Source organism: Haemaphysalis longicornis, unplaced genomic scaffold (genome assembly GCF_048455015.1).
Source record: "Haemaphysalis longicornis isolate Haplotype H1 unplaced genomic scaffold, Haemaphysalis longicornis Haplotype H1 scaffold_16, whole genome shotgun sequence".
Lineage (NCBI taxonomy): Eukaryota > Metazoa > Arthropoda > Arachnida > Ixodida > Ixodidae > Haemaphysalis > Haemaphysalis longicornis.
Window position 1 is genome coordinate 9,329,985 of NW_027526266.1, and position 19,620 is coordinate 9,349,604.

The following is a 19,620-nucleotide window of genomic DNA, read 5'->3' on the forward strand; positions in this document are numbered from 1 at the left end:
AGGCACCGAAGCGAGTTACGTCAGACGAGGGGTATATTGTCGAGACCATTACATAAACAAGTACACAACTTACGCACACACGCTACTCTAATCAATAAAATAAATATCTTATGAGAAAGTGGAGAAAGTGCCACAAAAATAGTTCTCGCTCAAGTGTAGAGTCGGTGGCTTAGAAGCTCTCTAGCGGTGCTCTACCCGGTGCTCTTGCTGGAGGCGCTGCGGTTTCACGTAAGGACGCGGCGCTGTTGTCTGTTCGCTCGTTGGTCACCGAAGAGCTCTACGTCGCAGTCGTACGAGGCCTTGCCAGTCTCAAATGTCATGAAGGAGGCGCGGCTCAAAGCGGAGGTAACCTGGGCTGTGGCATCCGGCGTGTAACTCCCGAACACCTTGTTCCTTGTCACACCCGAGCAGCCTGCCGACGGTGCTTCCTGCTCCCAGAAGACAGGACAGGACAACAGAGGACAGGAGGAGGACGGGCTCAGCGTTGAGGTCGCCTGGACGTTCGCGACAAGCAGAGAACTCGCCGCATTCTGCGTTCTTTCGGCCGCCGACATGCCGTCTGGCTTCCTCTTCTCTTCTTCGTCTTCCTTCTTCCTGCGTGATCCTCGTCGGTCATGGCCGAGCTCTTCTTCTTTCTCACTTTTAAGGGCTGATACCAGCGCCTACGCACACGTTCCCCCATCAGGAAAAGTGTTTTTGGGAAAACACTTCCAGTGCAACGTTCACTTCGTGGCGATGGTGGTTGATCGTCGCACTAAAATCGCACACACACAGTGCACCGTCAATAAGTAATATACTCACCACAAGTTCACCTAACGAGCCACACCAGCAGTCTATCGAATGATCATATTAAGAAGCACACAAACATAAACTAAAAATACATCTGGTTAAGAACACAAAATCTTGCTGACACTTTTCAACCGCGTGTTGCACAGAAGATTGACGTAAGCATTAACAGAACCACGATTTCGCTGACCAAACCAAACACAGCTTTTAACTTTACCAAACCACAAAATTACCACTGTGTGGAAACATTCGGCACTCTAGACGATTTACCTTAATTCAAGGCGGCTCAAGTAGCCCACGCCCATCGACAGACTACAAACATGAAAATATTACACAATAATCTACCACTTTTCTTTCTTAAATTAAGGTATCTCCAAATATGTCCTGTTCCCTTAGGCATCCGATTTATAGCCAATTCAGTTCATACCACTTCGTTAATCGTGGGCTTTAGTTTCACTTTTTTGCGGCGCTTCCACTTCGAGCCCCGTGCAATGTTATCAGTTTGGTTCTGAGAGCCACCTGTGCTCACAAGGCTAACGCGCTCAAAGCAAGAAACTCGGCTTAACGGTTCTGCCAGAGCTAGCTGCAGCACTGTGGAGGCTACATTGTTATCAATAGTGCGCCCACTGAGGGCGCCTAATCCGCCGCGAAGAGGGGTCCTGAAAGGACACTCCCTTCTCCCCTCTCGGGAAGTGGCACCGCACGGCCCCGGCGCCGTTTGTCGCTTCCTTCGCGGTGAGTTAGGCGCCCGGAGGGGGACAACAATGTAGCCTCCACAGTGCTGCAGCTAGCTTGTGATATGAACTATAGAGCCTTCGGTGTTCATCAGCTGCTTTTTCCTTGCCAGCGACGAGCCTTCCAGCCCATTTGTGAGCTTGCCACTCGAAGGACGCACCGGGTACTTTGCGAGTTGCGCTATCCGTCTTGCGCCACTTACCCTGGACCATTATTTTTACTGCTCGGCGTTTGACGTTCGCCCCATCCAGTTTCAGCATTCTCTTTTTTCCCTTATGCATCGCCGTTATTCTACGTTTCACTTTAGGCCATCCTCATCAAAAAACGCACATGCAAAGGAACGGTTGAAACCGTTTTCCTGGGAATTCGCGTTCGGCGTTTCATGTGTTTTCGCATGTTTTTACCGCAATCTACTATAGCCTGCAAAAACACTGTCCTTTTTTTTAGTGTTTTACCACTGTCAAATAGCTCCCTGTGTGGGTGCGTTTCCTGCTGGTTATCCAGCTCGGTGCAAGGCTGCGCACTGCTGCTCTCACATGGCGCATTCTAGCTCATCTGCACGCTGTGCGTCGGCAACCGTGACATGTTTGGGGTAGGAGTTCAGCTCGCGCTTCGCATGCGCCTGCAGCCTCGGCACGAAGCGCCGGAAAAGGTTTCCTTTGTGCTTTCTTTTGCGCCTGGTCTCATTATGTCTGAGACGCGTGCCGTCTCTGTCACGTAGGTCCAGCTCGATGTTCTCGCTGCGCACTTTTTCTGCGGCGCGGCGCCCTCTCTGTGCAATTTCGAGGTCTAAATCTGGCGTCCCGCGCTTTTGTGTCTCGCGGGCTAGCTCTCTAGGAGATAAGGAGGAGTCACGCTAGAGCTGAAGCCTGTGAATATCAGCTTCTCTCGCGCTCGCTCTTCCTTCTTGGGCATTGTTGGCCTGTCTTTTTAACGAGTGTTTTATCTCCATGCCAACAGCCCTACCTGTTTTCCTGCAGCCAGCAATTTTTCTAAATCCATGCCTATGTTTGACGCCAAGTGTTCGCGTCTCCACCACAAAAAGGTACTCTTCGACTCCCTGGAAATTACGCAGAGCTCTGTCGTGGGTGCCATGTTGTGAAGCGGGTTGTTTTAGGATGAGGAGGTTATGGCGAAATAACGGAGAGGCACCGAAGCGAGTGACGTCAGTCACGGACTGTATTGTCCAGACCAGTATATTAACAAGTACACAAATTACGCACACACACGAATGTAATCAATAAAATAAATGTTACGTGAGAAAGTCCAACTCAAAATAGTTCTTACTCACGTGTAGAGTCGGTGACTTCGGAGCTCTGGAGCGTTTCTCTACCCGGTGCGCTTGTCGTTGGCGCTACCCTCTGCGAAGTCTTGAAGGTGTTTCCCGTGTGCTATTCGGAACACGGAGAGGTTTCCGTTGCGGACGTGGCAAGGCCTTGCCAGAATCGACGGTCTGATGGATGCGGTTTGGCGTCGAGTCTCCTGGGCGTTCACGGCCGGTCGACATCTTCCAGGAGGAATCTGCGGCCCCGTAACGAAGATCTCTTAGGCGTTCTCGACCAGGCGATAGCTTCTCGAAGCGCCTGCTCCTTCCTGCCTCCAGCGCTCAACCCCTCTTCATCTTCCTCTTTTGTCGTGTCCCTTTCTCCACCCTCGGAATTCCTAATCTGGCTCTATTTGCATCTGCGAGACTAAGACAATATTGGCATTTAGACGCCACCCGTACCGATTCACTCTTATCATTTGAAGAGTTCCAACATTTAAAGTACGGGTGGAATGTTCATTTTTGTGGCTCTCGGCAATGCGAGGTGACCTTCACCGAGCTGCGCTGCAGGGTACCGAGGCTTAATTTCTATCTGTTCAGATCAGAACTTTCACCTACAGAACTATGTGTGCGGTGCCAGGTCCCCGAAACAATCGACCATTTTTTCCTCGACTGTCGCCGTTTCTCAACAGCTAGACAACTGTTTTTGAAGGAACCGATTGAGAGGTTGGGGTTGACTTTATCGATAACACTTATATTATCTATTGGCGCATCAAAGCTGGGGTTTGCAAGAAGGGATATATATAATTGCATTCAAAATTTTCTTTCTGCCTCAGGTCGTTTGACTTGCTAAGCGGTGCTGATTATTGGGTAATTCGGGTTTCATTAACAACTAAGTTTCCTTTTACAGCCTCTTTCCGGAAATAAGTATATTGAAGTCCCCACGTTTTTAACCGATTTAGCCCTGGCCAATCCCCCCTTGTGGGTACGTGCCAAAAAATTTGAGGACATCATCATCATCATCATCATCACCCTCGGCACGCAGATTGTCGTCTTCGCTTCTTACGGGCGTTGAAAAAGCGCCTCCTCGCAACAGCTTTTTAGCCATTCTTTCCACGGGCTGGTGTATTTTGCGGATTACTTTGTATCCACGTTGGACAAGCAGCACCTTCTCTTAATCGCAGTAAAAATGCAACCTTCTCAGTGTCACATATTCGGCCAAATGTGGCCAGTGGCTACAGTTGCGTTTATCGTCGGACAAATGTTTGGTCGATTCTTTTCTACTTGCAGATTTCCTGGTGGCTTAAAATAGTGCTTTGTGTATTTTAACGCGCCGACGCAACGCAGGCGATAAGGCGCGCTGTAGTGGAGGGCTCCGGATTAATTTTGACTACCTGGGGATCTTTAAGGTGCGCCGACATCTCGCACACACGGGCGTTTTTGCTTTTCGCCTCTATCAGAAAAGTCGCCGCCGCGGACGGGAATAGAAGCCGCGGCCTCACGCTCAACAGCGCAACGCCTTAGCCACTGAGCCACCGCGGCGGCTGGTGGCCTAAAATAGCATACAGCAAGCATGCATGCGTTATGTTGTCTAAGTTCGAAACATCACATCCTTCGAAATATAAATATTACGCTTTATTTCTGAAAACGCTTTCTTGTTTATGTCAAACCACAGATATGGCATTCTACTCTCTTGAAAATTCTGGGCAGTATTCTTCAGGTCACGTGTCGAGCATTTTAATAGAACATCCGGAACACTGTGGGTGGTATTTTAAAGAGAAAGGTGGCTTTTGAAAATAATATACAGCTCATCACAACAGTGTTACCTAACTGATATATACAGACCTAACTTCGAAGTTACTGCCACACAATAAAGTAATACCACATACTAATTTGTTTGAACTCTCGTAACATTTTATCACCATGTTATTTTCCAGGCAACTCCCGATGGTGCTCACATCACTGCCGGACTTCTACACAACGTAAATATTTTCTTACATAGAGTGCTGTCTTCCGCAGAAAACAAACATTTTCTTTAATTTGCCTGTAGGAACGAATTTTCCAAAGGTTCTTTTAATAAAGATTAATAGGCACCCGCGCGAAAACCTCTTATGTTGCAAAAAAAGAACATGGGAATTTTTATAAAAGGATATAGCGAAATATTAGCATAACGTTGCACCTAGGCAATGTCCGGACCTATGAAAAAATTACGGTCACAAGGAACACAAGGCCCACTGAGAAAGAATAGGTTTTTGTCCAGTCATCGGATCTCGGCTGAACAGTCAGTTGTTCTGCGCTAAATACATCATGAGCGAAAAGAAAATTTTATCTACAAGCATTGCAAACAAAGATTGCAAATCCAGCAAGAAGTATTACATAAATTCTTTGGTATGCAGTGCCCCCGCGTGTTGGGCATGCGAAAACAGCTCCCGGCTGCGTGATAGTACGCCTGTCTACAAAAATCGACGGCCTGTCTTTTTTTGTTAACACCGGTCATTCTGATGCTGCGCTGTTTTGCTCGTTTCCATGTGTTTGGTGACTGGTAAGCTCTACCGGGTGTGTTCCGGCGTTTGTGTACACATGATTGAAACGTGTCCAGGGCCGAATGTATTATCCAGAGTCAAAACAAAATGTGCACTCTTCAACTGTCTCCGAATGAACATTGGCGTAACCACATTTAAAGCAATGAAGACATTCCTGTAGCCAGAACAAGAACTATTACTCAACAGCTCTATCTCGCCCTAGCCTAAAATGTTCTACCTCATTATCCTCAGTTCTGGCCCGTGAGATTTAAGAATTGAAAATTCCGGTTGTGATAATTTACGCAGTCTACGGTGCTGAGCTGCATGTTCAGATTTTGCAGTCGTTTTTACGTAAGACTAAAACTACAAACTGTTCAGGCTCAATTAAACACTCCTGATGTGCGTGCACCAATATGTACTAGAAAGTTGCATTTCGTGCATTTCTATGACCGCTGTCATGGAAAAGGTGTATCGCTATCACGCCTCAAGTTGAAGCAAGAACACATAGTTTTTAGCGCGTCCAGTCATTCAGTATTGGCCGTATTCACATTTTCAGCATTACCAAATATGCCGTGAGTTTATTGTGAGGATAAAGAGATTCTTGCCATAAATGTTACCTTTTATTTGGCTCTGAGGAACCCGAGAAGCCGAAAGTTTCTAGTCTATTTCTTGGTCTTTCAGATATTACATTTATTAAAACTCTAATAACGGTAATGCGCGTAAGTCATGCTATAAGCTAAATCTGGATGAAACAAAGTTCACAAGAGATCGCAGTTTTGGTTATATACAGGATTTAGTTTTAGCCGAATGGCAGCAAGACCAAAATGCTAGATATTAGTGAGGTTGTATTTACCCTTTACGCATTTATTTCCCTGATAAAAACTTCATGATTTGAGCCTTCTGCTTTCGCACAAGCTTCGCCACTACGCACAACTCCTTAAGAAGCAAGGTCACGCAACCTCTCATTCACAAACGTAACTTGAGTATTCCTTTTGTCTTTTCACATTTTTCGGTTCCTTAACGTGTTTTAAGAAACGATGATAATGATGATGGTTGTAGTTTAATGGACGCAAGGCCGACATGGGCAAAGAGCGCCAAACACAAAGTTATTTGATGAGGAGGGAACACGGATAAATCAGTTAAAGATTATGAGCATGGCTGGTGTAAAGGGCCAGGGTGAAGAACAAGAGGGGTTGAAAGATAAATAAGGTGGCTGGTGTATAGGATTAGGGGTAAAACTATGGGTGGTATGAGATGATTTAGAAGAAGTGAACTTTCTGATACGAACTTAAAGGCGTGCTACACCGAAAACATGGCATAGTCTTCTAAGAAGTATGGCAGATGTGGTGGATAATGTAGTGTGTGTTGTGGTGGGAAGTGTTTGCGTCGTGTAATGTCGAGTGCCTTAGATTGTATGAGGATGTGGATCACGGATAAGGCCTCTCCGGTCCTGCTGCACCGAGGTCATTGAGATCCAGTGAGAAGGTGCGAGTGCGTTGCATGTGTGTGCCCTGTCCGTAATATAGCCAATGCGACTTGAGTGTATCTATTGGGTGTGTCGTTGGTGTATGGTCCCAAGTGAGGCTTTATTTTGTGTAACTTGTATCTTTGTTCACTCCAGTGTGTTTGCGATGTTTTGAGAAGTTGTTGTCTGATGGTGGCTTGACGTCGGTGTAGGGTAATGTGGTTATGTCTACTGTATTCAAGAGGGAAGCAGCAGCAGTCATTCGATCCGCTGCTTCGTTCCCGGCTATGCCACAGTGGCCAGGGACCCAGCAAAGGACCAGTTCAAATTGGTGGACATACACAGACATAATACGCTTGACTATCAGATTGACAACATGGTTTTTCGAAGACATTGTTGACTACAATGCCCACACAACACTGAGGGAATCTGTATATATAATGGATTGTGGGGTGTGGCTTTGAAGTATATGATTAACAACAAGAAGTACACCGTAAGCCTCTGCCGCAAAGATACTAGTATTACTATTCAGGGTTCTAGTGAACTTAAGGCCGGCCCCATGTTGTGCGCAGGACACAGAGGTGGCAGTTTTAGAGGCGTCCGTTTAAAATTCAGACCATTGATACTTCTGCTGCAAATACAAGTGCTCCAGAACTGCGCATGTATTGGCTCGGTTTTTATCTGTATGTGTAAAAGATGTGTCGCCTGATACAGGGCGGAGATGGCACGGTGCCATAAAATCTATTACAGAAGCTTGTATATTGTCTAAAAAGGAGACAGCAAGCTCTGACACTTCCTTTCTAACTCTGTAAAAGGAGGGCGCAAAGAACGATTGTCGATATGAAAGGAGTTCAGTCATGGATGTATCCTGAAAACTGATTTAAAGGGGTGGTGAGGCAAGGATGAAATTTTAAAAGCATAAAGGAGACCTGTGCATGCTCGCTGACATTGTAGGTTCCATTTGTTGCACTCCACAGAGAGGCGTTCGACCGGGCTAGTGCGGAAGGCGCCACACGCAAGGTAGAGCCCGAGATGCAGCACTGGGTCCAGCAGTTTGAGTGATGCTTTACTTGCTGAACCATAAAGAACGCTACCATAGTCCGATCGTGCACCTATCGAGCTGGAAAATCTTGTAAAAGAAGTCGTTTGTAAGCGCGAGATATGCGAAGAAATGTGCGAGAGAACCCTTAGGATGGTCATTGTTTTTAGCATTTATGTTTTAGTTTTATGTGTGGGATGAATGTGAGCTTTTTGTCGAAGATAATACCTAAAAACTAGTGTTCCTTTTTGACAGGAATTAAGACACCATTAAGGAAAATGTCTGGATCTGTCCAAATGCCACGCCTCTTGGAAAACAAAACACAAGTGCGCTTCCCGTGATTAAATTTAAAAACCATTGCTATCTGCCGAGCCGGCTAGCTTGTTAACGCCAAGCTGGACTCGGCGCTCACAGACATACAAGTTACATGATGTAATAGAGAGTTGTGCAAGTCTGTTAGCCTGGTCTTCCACTGTGTCCCCTGTTGTACTAACCAGGGGCAGGCTGTGTGTCTGTTGCCCTTTTAGTTTTCGTATTCGTGTCCAGGCTTTGTGTGTGTCTGTGTAAGAACTTAGAGATGTCAAGAAGATGTGCCAACTCTCTCGTTTTGCCTCATGTCGCACACGTTTTCCAAACGCCTTGGCCCGTTTGAACAACATAAGTGTACCCGACGTGGGGTACTGATGAAGGGTACCCCACGCCTTGTTCTGGGCCTCTCGCTCCCGCCTACAGTCCTCATTCCACCACGGCCTCATCTGGTTGCACGGGGCACCAGAGGCGTGGGGAATGGACTTTTTGGCGGCGTCGAAGATGTGCACCGTGAGGAGTTGGGTAGCTTTTTAAACGTGTAGGTGTCCTATGGATGTACGGTGCAGTTTGGATGTGTCTGGTAATGTGGTTCAGTTGGCTCTTGCTTCATTGAACCTGTTTTGGGAAGACGGACTGCATGGGCCTTTACCAATATATGTTATTTAGGTGGGGAAGTGGTTACTACCATATGGGTTATTGCCCACATCCCACTCGAGAAAAGGAAAGAGAACTGCAGAGCCAATAGCTAGGTCAAGATATGAGTGTGTGTTGTGTCCAATATAATATATGCGGGCTTATTTTTGTTGAAGAGGCATGCTCCTGAAGATGTAAGGAATTTCTCAATAAGGCGACCTCGAGCATCTGTCCGGGGAAAGCTCCAAATAGAGTTGTACGCATTAAGGGCACCTGTTAAGATGTATGGTTCGGGGAGCTAGCAGACCAGATCATCGAAGTCAGAGCTCGAAAGTGCAAAATCAGGATGAATGTAAATGGAGCATACCGCTATCAACCTATTAAAAATTATTGTGCGTATTGCTACAGCCTCAAGGACGGTGTTGAGAGCGACAGGGTGGCATGCTTGGGATTTCAGAGCTATTACGGCTACACTGCGCGAAGAGTGTGTGCAACCAACCTTTTGCTTCCTGAACACGATATAGCTATTTCAAAGATTTGATTGATTAGCATTTAAACTTGTTTTTTGGACACACATTAAACTTGGCTGATTATGATGCAGAAACTCATGTACGTCATCAAGATTATTCAGAATGCCGCTGCAGTTTCATTGAGCTATGTTTTCTCTTCCCATTTTGATGTGTTAGAGCTACTGCAGTGTGACTATTTATGTAAGGTCTTTTGGGGCTTGCACTCTTGGGAGAGGTCTTTTTACCTTCTCTGATATTTAGACCGAATGACCCTCTCGTCGCGCTGCGAAAGAGATAGGAAAGGTCCCACATCCATCTCATCATCAAATTTGGAAGGGTACCCGGCGTACCGGACCCACCGAACTTGGCACCTTTAGCGGTTCCCTTCGTTTTGGCCACGACCGCCGAGGGCGTCAGGAGCGCCCCGGGTGGCACAGGTGGTGCGGCGGAGGTGGGAACTTCTCCGGTTTCCTCCATCTCCATCTCCTCCGGGCCCTCGCGTGTGCTTCGGGCCGGTGGAGAGGAGGAAACAGTGGGTGCAGCAGCATCCCCACCGGTCGTGGATGCCGCCACAGCCGCTGCTACCTCAGCGAGCGGCGTGGTGGTGCGTTGGGCCACTGGAGGCAACGCAAGGTGTGTGTGGGGGGGGGGGGCGGTGGTGGGATGGGATTAATACCGACTCGCGGTACTGGGTCCCTGCCGATACAAGACGCCGCTCCGCCCCCCGGTGAGCTGCGTCAGCGTACCTCCCCAGTGGGAAACAGGTGAACCTATTTCGCGCCCCTGGCAAGGTGATGTTCTCTGTTACCTTGGCATGAATTATCTGCTTCTCCTGCTTGAACGTTTCACATTTTCGGGAGTACGCTGAATGGGGTTCCTCGCAGTTGGCATAGGTGAAGGTTTCAGATTCACAACTGTCTGAGGGATGCTCATGCCAACCGCACTTAGCGCAGGTAAGTCGGCCATGGCAAGAGTTTGTGCCATGCCCGAACCGTTGGCACTTGAAGCAGCGCGGTGGGTTCGGGATGTACGGGCGGACAGAACAATCTATGTAACCGGTATTTACGAAGTGCGGCAGGGTGGATCGCTCGAAGGTCAGGATAATGTGTTTAGTTGCTATCTGCGTGTCATGGCGGCGTATGGATAGGCGATTTACAGCCTTGACGCCCTGATTCCTTAAGCCTTCCAGAATTTCGGCATTGGTTTCGGAAATGAGATACGCCTCAGAGATCACAAACTGATAGCTGTTGAGGCTGCGGTGAGGTGTGACCCTGATCTCCAGATCTGCCATGCGGGTTTCGTTCAGGAGGATTGTGGACTGCTGCTGAGTTTTTAGCTCAACTAGCACTTCACCAGGTCTTTTTGGCGTCGTATGGTTTTGCCGATGATACCTTAAAAATTTTAAAAACAAGAAATACGTATTGAGAGGCAATCGACTTCGGTTTCTCTACAGATTTTAGGATCAAAAAAGGAGGGTAGTTATCTGGATTTGGAAGCGAGATGGAATGCACAGCAGGAAACGATTCTACGGCGTGGCCCCTTTTCGGGAGCCGATCACGTTTCGGGGGCAGGGGGGGGGGTTAGAATTTACCATATAGCATAGTATAAAAGCAGGGAGACGGCAGTATTTTCTTCATCAGCCTTACCCCGAGAGCTGAAGAGGTACCGGAGCTCCCTGCCTGGTAGAAAGGCAGGAAACCCATCCGCCGGAGCTTTACCTGGGCTCCGATGGCCACCGTTCGTGGTTTCTACCCTTAACTATTCAACGCATCGCCACGGTTGGATCCAGCTTATGTTTGGGGGCTCGGGCTCCGCGGTGTCACCAACACCGTCAACAAGATTACTCAAAGTTCCCCCTGTTGGCGTGTTTTAAGAAACAAACTGAAGGCACACGCCGCCGAAAAATCAACCGGGGCATGCGACCGCGTGGAAAAATGCATTCCGTGACATCTGCAGTTGCACTTCTGGTGTCGATACATCCAGGTGCACCTGGGCGTCCAACCACGCTCACCTCCCTGTCTTTTCTTTAACTTCGAGCAGCCAAGCTGATCGCATTCAGCGTTTGACCATAGAGGTCCCTTTCTTCTCAAACAGGCGAGGCTATCACGGCTGAGGACATCGAAACTTGCCACCGTGTTCCAACACGAAATGTTGAAAAGTCAAACATCGTCGTCCAGTTCAAGTCTCACGCCAAACGTTACTCTGTCTTGCACAAAGCGAAAAACTGCGCCTCAACAACCAAAATCTTGACCTGGAACATCAAGCTCCAGTTTGAGTTAATGAGCACCTATGCCCCACACTTAAAGCTTCTTGCGACGGCTGTTAAGTGGAAGTACGACAGTAAATTAAAAGCGGTATGGTCCTACAACGAAAATATTTTTGCAAAAGAACACGACAAAGCGCAAGCCGTACAAATTTTATGCGCAAAAAACCTGAGCAACATCGCTCCTAGACAAGACAGCAGCGTTTCTGTCATGCCCTCGGCCAGCGCTCAGGGTGCGGTTGGTACCCACTAGGAAGCAGAGCGTCTTTCCGGTTGCTGACGTTAGTAAACAAGATGGAATATGAAGAACTGGTATCACCAAGAAGTCTAAAACTAGAAAATAAATTGTTTCAATCCGCTCTTCACATTATTCCAAGCTCACTTTTAGGAAAAGAGGATGACATTGCTTTTCTTCTAGGCCAATTCTCTTTTGAATTCAGTACCATAATGGTGACTGAAACTTTGTACTACGATAAAAACAACGTACTGCATGGCTACCTGAGGTTTTTACTGATTCGCACTAGTGGAAGTGGGGGCGGAGTTGCAATTTATACTAAAGAAAAGCAGTACGACGTAGTGCCTGAATTCTCTTACACAAACTCTGACTATGAACTATTGACTATCGCACCCGTGAACTACTCATATAATAAGTTGAGCAGAACTACTGAAAGCAGGGCCTTGCGCACAGCGGCGAAAGTGGCCTGGCGATGCACGCGTTGCCCTTCAAGGGTAGGGTAGCAGTGGGTGTCTCTAAGCTTCAAAGGGAAATTTGCGTATCCACGGCGTAACCACTGCACGAAATTAGTAATCATTTGCTTTACAAAGTACCTGGAAACAGTCGCAAGGAATGAGAAAATGTCCAGCGTACGTGAGCGCGTTCATCTCAGCAACCACCGAGTCCACCTTAGGAGCACAAAATCTCCAGTGCTATCCTGATCCGCTACCACGGATGTGGAAAAAACTCCAGCGCTTACGCTACAGATAAAAAGACGCCCTGCCTGGCAAATAAACTCGACCACCGCATTCTCTAGAAGCCATTAGGATAACTGGATACATGGTTACCGGTGTGCCAGTTATTCCCGAGTGACTTGCGGATACCACAACCACTGCCTCGAGTCGATGACGAAGTCAATAATACCTAAAGTCCAAAATACCGAGGATGAGTTAGCAAACACCACTCGCATCGAAAAAGGCAACAACCTCTTTGAAGAAAATGACGGCGCATACTAGCTCCGCCACTACACAAATAAACAATGATACCGAAATGAATGTGTCCGGCAACTTTCACATAAAAAAGCTTCGCCATTCAAGCCTTGCGCGTGAGTTCAAGCTTCCCCGGTTTTCTTGAAAAGAGGAGTGCAACATTACCCGTAACAAACTACCATTGCAACCGTTGTGACAGCAACACTAACGTGCCCAGAGGAATGGAAAGAGCAAAAATGGTAGCCACTGTTGTATGATCCACCTATCAGAACCATCTAATAAAATTTTAAAATTCATTAAATTTTTTAAAAGGCTCTGAGGCTGTCGTCTGCGGGCCGAGTACGCGATGATCCCCGATGGTGATTCCGCAACATCACAACGACGCAAGCCACCCGAAATCGTCCACTTGGTTCACCTTACTACGCAAGATAAAGAACTTTTTTGTTGATTGTTGGGACTGTCTTTTTTTAGCATCGGGTCGATGCACTCTTAACAAGTTGGGGGGTAATGCCGCGAACCATGCATTTGGTTTGTTTGTTTATTAGTTCGCCGACAGGCCGCGCCGGGCTGTGTTATCTCTGTTATCCGCGGGCCATGTGAAGCACGTGTTCCATTCTTCATGCGGCACGTGTTATCTTCTTTGTTAAAGAGAGTATATCGAAGTGACGTCACCAGCCTAGAATAATCATCTTTGTTCTCCAGTGTTGTGGATGTAAATCGACGGTTCGAGAAACACTCCCGCCGAAAGGCAAATGCCTGCAGAGCAGACACCATGGTATTCGACTTCCCGACTCTCGCTTGCGCGCGTCAATTGTTTGACTGCTGCTTCGCGGGCTGTGTATTCTTGAGTTGTTAGGGGAGCACAAGTTCGCTCCAATAAACTTGTTTTCCTTGAATACAACTACGTCGTCGTTGGCTTCGTGATACTATTGCGCACACACCGATTGACTGTGGACTGGTGGCGGTCAATACAGCTGTCCTAGTAAACCCACCTTTTCGTGCGACACTGAGAACCCAACGTCAATTTATCGCAAAGTCTATCCTTGGTCGCGTTGGTGGGTACCAACGCGTTTGTGGAAGCTGCCCATCGCGTAAAACTGCAGCGCGCTGAACACTTGCTCCTTGGCGGTCATCGAGCAAAAGCCGCCTCAAAGTGGACGCAAACGGGGTCGGTCGCCAGGTGACTGCATATCCAAAGGACAGCCCCATTTTAGAGACAAAAGCAAGCTCGAATTCTTCCTGCGTTAGAAGAATCAAATTCGGGATAGATATACGCCTGCTACGTCAAACATGAACAACACATCACGCACAAAGCAGCTGCCACGAGCGTGACGAATTCAACTGGGCCGTGCGAAACACTTTCAGAGTTTTCTCAAATTCTAATGTGTTTCCAACGCACCCTGCCCATCCGTTGCGCTGCGGAACGACCGAAGCCGCACCCCCCCCCCTCCCCCCTCTCCCCCCCCCCCCACGGCTTAAACTTAAACTTTAGTCGATGGCGCAGTGTCGTCCCGAAGTCGTCGTATTATGCCCGGTAGAAGCGACAGGAGCGACACATTGACCGAAGCAGCACCCACCAACGGCGTGAACTTTCGTCGACGGCGTAGTGTTGTCAGGAAGTCGTCGTATTATGCCCGGTAGAAGCGACAGGAACGACGGCTAGAACCGACAGAAGCGATAGAAACAAAAATGAAGACCCCAGGCCAGCCTGAGCCAACGGTGCCCCAGTCGTAGGTGCGTTGAGTCCCAATTATGGTTCACTCTTATCTGAGCAGATAGGCGTGGCCAACACACCACGATTTTCCCACAGCAGCCCTCTTCATGCACCATGAAAATACATTCGGTTACAAATGACCGATGCTTCAACTTCTAAAACCCAATCGCTAATGCTCAAACATTCTCTTGACACGCCTATTGGGGATGATTTATGATAAGCGCCCGCTGTGGAGACTCAACCAAGCCGTACCCAAAAGTTATATTTGATGGCAGGGGCAGGGCGCGTTCCTCTCACTACAGTAAACCCCTTTGCGTACTTTGTTCGTGCTAGCACAGAGCTGTACTGGGTCTACAGTAAAGCGACTTAGCAAATGAGTGGAAAAACAGAACAGCGAGAAAAATGGAACGCCCACGCTGGCCGTGACCAGCAGCCAGCCTGGGGATTTAAAATTAGTAGTCGGGTTACTTAATTTATTCTTGAGAATGAATATTGAAGACGTATTTCAGATGGCGTTGCATGCGGATATCACAAGCGGTACTTTATCAACGTAACCGGCCCAACACAGCACACTGAATATGCCAGTCGTGCTGCATGCGATAGCGCCTGCTTCGCTAAAGGTGTATCGGATCCTCCACTATAAATACTTTCAGAAGCCAAGCAGTTGGAAACTAAGAAGCAGGCAAAACAAAGGACTTCTGCATCGTAGCTGCAGGTCTCCGTTGCAAGCATCGCTTTGGGCGGTGTCGTCTGAGTTCATGCGTTCCATTTGCGCTGTTTTTAAAGACGATAGTCTTTCTTGGGCTCCTTAAACCCAGAAATTTTGGTCTGTCTGTGTGTCTGTATGTCTGTATGTCTGTCCGTCTGTCTGTCTGTGACTCGATTCAGCCACCCGGCCAAAGCAAAACAATGCCTGCCCACTAGTCTTATATAGTCACAGCTAAATCTACCCGTCTATGTCCGGTGTAAGGTTCGTACTTGTCAACATTGTTGAAGAAGAACAAGACATTACGCAAATATGAGACAGCAAATCAATACAGAAGTGATATTTGCAGTGTTCCTTTATAAAAAAATCAAACATGCTTGCTTTTGCGAAATTAAATACTTCATCAACTGCAGAAAAAGAATTCACTTCGCCGTCGCCTACTGTCGCCCGCGCCACTATAGCTTCTTGCGCCATTTTAAGAAATCAACCGGCAACAGTTACGCAAGGTTCCACTAGATAGGTTCCACGTTCTGCTTGCAACGCACGTGGAGTAGGGAAACGTGGTTCTATAAACGTTGAAGTAGGGCGCCTCGATTAACGCGCGTCTCCGCCGTACAGCAGCGTTCGCATCGAGACACCCGGTTTGGAGCAGTGGAACGCGGGAAATTTAAATTGATTTAAGCAAACCTTTGGCGTCTTTACCTTGGGAGGAGCGCGACGCAAGAGGAACAACATGAGAGGTGAGAGGCAAAGCGAAGGGAGGCATTTACTTCGCAATAGCCGATAAAGACTATCGTCTTTTGACGACATTTGCAACGAAAGGAGCAGATACGCGGCCAATTTTTTTATTTATGTTTCTGCTTATGAATCGTGCACTGCTCTGACAGCTGGAAGACCTGACAGAAGGAACGGGGCGGGAATCTTATGGATATGCACCACTCCGAAAAATTGCGTAAAAGAAGGCACGGTAAGAATCCTCGCACGGCCGCGGCGATAAATGTTGATACGTAAGCTTGTCTAAAATACGTGAGCGAATGACAGAAGAATGGACTCAACAGCCAGTATAGTTCGCCGATACATGCGTTTTCAACCCACGTCGGTTTATATAATGTTCAATTGGCCGCTTGTTCCGTCCAATGTCGAGTTGGGTCGTGTTGCGGTGACGCATGCATTAGCCTACACAGGTAGCAGTAGGTGTATATTCCAATACCCACATTGGTTTTAAGCCTTAATACTCGTAAAAAAGCAGCCGAAGTGGTACACAATAAGAAGCAGGGCCCCGTTTACACATCGTTGTGCATTCCAGCCCCCCATTCCGGCAGTTTCTCCGCAATTCTGCGTTTATCAATTGCAAAATGCACACCGCACCCATTATATACTGGTATCTGAAGAATAGTACGAGTTTTGCTGCCACGGGTGCACCATTGTTCGGCGATGCAAATGATTAAAAAAATAGTATTCAATTCCAGCTCTTTACTTCTATGTCGTAGAGGCTTTTCGTTGTAAAAAATGCGTTTGTTAATTTTTTTCTCAGTGCTGCTAATCGCGAAGTGTGGCCGGTTTGTTTCCTCGACGTGGACCTACATCCACCACAAGCCTACTTTGTAACTTGTTTAAGTGGATAGAACGATACTACGTTTTTTACCTCTATGAAGGCGTACCGAATGGGTACCATTTTTGGGATAATGGCAACCCTCTCCGCCTATCTATTGAGGTTGTATGCCGTGTCAGTGAGGTAATTTATTATCCTGCCGCGTTAATATGCAGATGGTGTAGTTTGTTAAGTTCTGTACTTGCGTTTTTGGTCGTTAGTCTTGCGATGCGGCCGCCCTTGGTGCTTCATGGTAAGACTTCAAAGAGGGAACAGAGCGACGTTGCCTAGGACGTTTCAGCCAAGCCACAGCCTTATATCTTCCTTTGCTGACGCGCCGCTTCCTTTTCCATGTGTCTCAAGGGGTCGCTTGGCCTTTGACCCTCGGTGCCACTTCTAGGCGTTGAATAGTCAAGTCAGCAGTCAGTGGTTGGCGGCAAGAAAAGAAGGATTGGAAAGCACAGCGCTGAAATGATGATGCTTCTCAAAAAATAAATTTACAGGCAATAATTGTTACTGCTACTTGTATTTGCTGACGGAGTGGGACGAGATGCTCATATATTCCTAATAAGTGTCCAGTGGACCTTAAAATAATTCTTAAACAGTACTGTCAACACCCTCTCCACACACATTGTGCCTAAGACTGCCTACCTGAAAGAAAAATCGCCCGGGGCAAATTGAGAATGAAGGCTTGGAAGCCGCGCATTGGTTATTAGATTCAGCGGCACCTCAAAGAATGGCAAAGGTTCCGGGAACCACTAATCCCGACGCAATAATGCGCACTTCTTACTAAGTCCAACAAATAATTCTTTGTTAAACAAAGCAATTCGACCAGACCAACATTTCGAATTAAAATGGTCGGACTATCAGACGCCACATGCACTAACGCTTTCTTTTTAATATATGGCATGGCGCACATAGAAAAAACGCCACTCAACACAAATCAAATCTTCATAAATGCTCTCCAAAATTGAAAAAAAATTCCGTATCACGAAATATTAAAAAAAAGACAGCCAATAGACAAGTAAGTAAATATTGACTCAGGAAAAACCTCATCTCCACGGAGCGCAAAGGAGAAAAAAATATTAAGCTCTGTAAATGAAGACTTCACCTTTACAGTTTGACGTGAGATGGCCGAAAATAAGAAAGACGCTGGCATATCCATAGCTTACAAAAACGGGCGTCTGGATACGCGTCCAACCCGCGGCCATGAACAGACATGCTAAGGCTGTCTTTCCAACCACAGGCTTATCCTTTGCATGAGCGTTGCCAATTTGGTGTCACCTTTTCTTATGTAGCAAAAAAAGTTTATTTTATGGGGATTCCTTCAATCTCAGCATGAGCGAACCACCACATATTGATTTTACACAAGAGTTGCTCACCATAGCTTCGTTTTATGCCCAGCTTTCTTGCGTGCGCCGGATATGGTTAGTGCATCTTCGAGCGTGCGAATTATTTATAGTGACAGGCTATGTCCAGCCAACTATAGGCCCGAAGGAAAACCCCCAAAAATTTCTAAATAGGCAGCGTGCGCTAAACAATAGCGGATAGGCAATAATGCAACGTTATAAGTGAACACGTTTCAACAATTGTCTTATGTCCTATGTCCTTCATAAACAGTGATAATCATCATCCTCACCAATATCATTATCAATTGGCTTAAGACCACCGCAGGACGAAGGCCTCTCGCAGCGACCTCCTACCACTCCACAATAGCGTAAATAATTATAGAGTGATCGGTGGCAAGTCTGTTCCATTTGCAAGTGCACCTCATCTCTGATTACGTTTAGTTTCTTCGGATCACAGATAGGAGCTACTGCCGCCGCCATGTCTCTAGTCTGCATGGTGCTATTTCTGTATCACGCAACTCAGCATGACACCTACGACGCGTGAGTGCGGCATCCTTGCGTCTCTTTGCCTACTCATCTTTTGCCAAACCGATTAACGCGCCAATTTTACGTCGCGCTTCCCAAATTTCTAGGTAAGGCTTGCGCCGGCATCCCTTGTTATCGTTATTCATGTTCGTGCTGTGGTGGTTATGGCGTGTGTATTAGGTGTTGAATGCCCGAAAATTGTGGCATGGCTCTGTCATCATGGCGGGTGTGGCTCGACAAAAAAATAAAAAAAATCTGGTTGACCCTTTTTTTGTCTGAAACGGTGAAAAATGGAAGTGAAATGTGCCTTCGCTGGAGCAGTCGAATGTTATTGGGCATCGATATGTACTTGCACATCGCTATTGATATTTATTCAGTGTGTCACCATCAAACACATCAACATTAGGCAATGGGTTGCACGTGCGTAAATCGCAATGAAACCGGAGGCGCTGGCAAAATGTGCGAACGAAACCAAACGGGTTGAAAGTGAATTGTTTGGTGAACACACGGTCCGCTGCAGCGAAGGGAGACTGCTTGGCGGGTACGCTTTACGGAGGACAACATGCTGGCGGGTCGCTTCGGCAGCGGTGCAAGCACTTAGGTCCAGGTCTGTTACGTCTACGGCAGACGGTTGTATTGCGACGAGCTGAGCTCAGCTTGTGCAACGCTGGAGGCAGAGTTGGCACCTTAGACCATGAATGCGTGAACGCATTCTGCTTCCCGCTGGCGTGTCTCTCGTCGTACGAAAGCAGTCACGAGGGTGACATTTGTCAGTCGGCGTCTTTGCCTTACAGCTGCGCTTAATGCAACAGTGTTCTAGAATGGGGCCAACGCAAAGAAAGCAGAAGGCGGTGCCGCAGCATACGCTGCTAGGGTGCCTCAATTAACTCGCGTCCCCTGTACACACAGACGCTGCCATGGAGGTGCAAACGTACAGTGGGTGTTAGCGTTATGATGCACTATTCGCTTCTCCTCTCCTAGACGGCAGCACCATGTGAATGAAGCAG

At 47.3% G+C, this 19,620-nt stretch overlaps 1 long non-coding RNA gene across 1 annotated transcript in view; it reads left to right on the plus strand.

The window, feature by feature from the left end:
• The window catches only part of LOC144166096 (uncharacterized), a 69,598-nt gene that overhangs the window by 36,025 nt on the left and 13,953 nt on the right, over nt 1–19,620 (plus strand). The window contains exon 2 of the long non-coding RNA XR_013321568.1: nt 4,723–4,767. This is a non-coding gene — a long non-coding RNA (uncharacterized LOC144166096). The remainder of the gene's footprint in view (nt 1–4,722; nt 4,768–19,620) is intronic.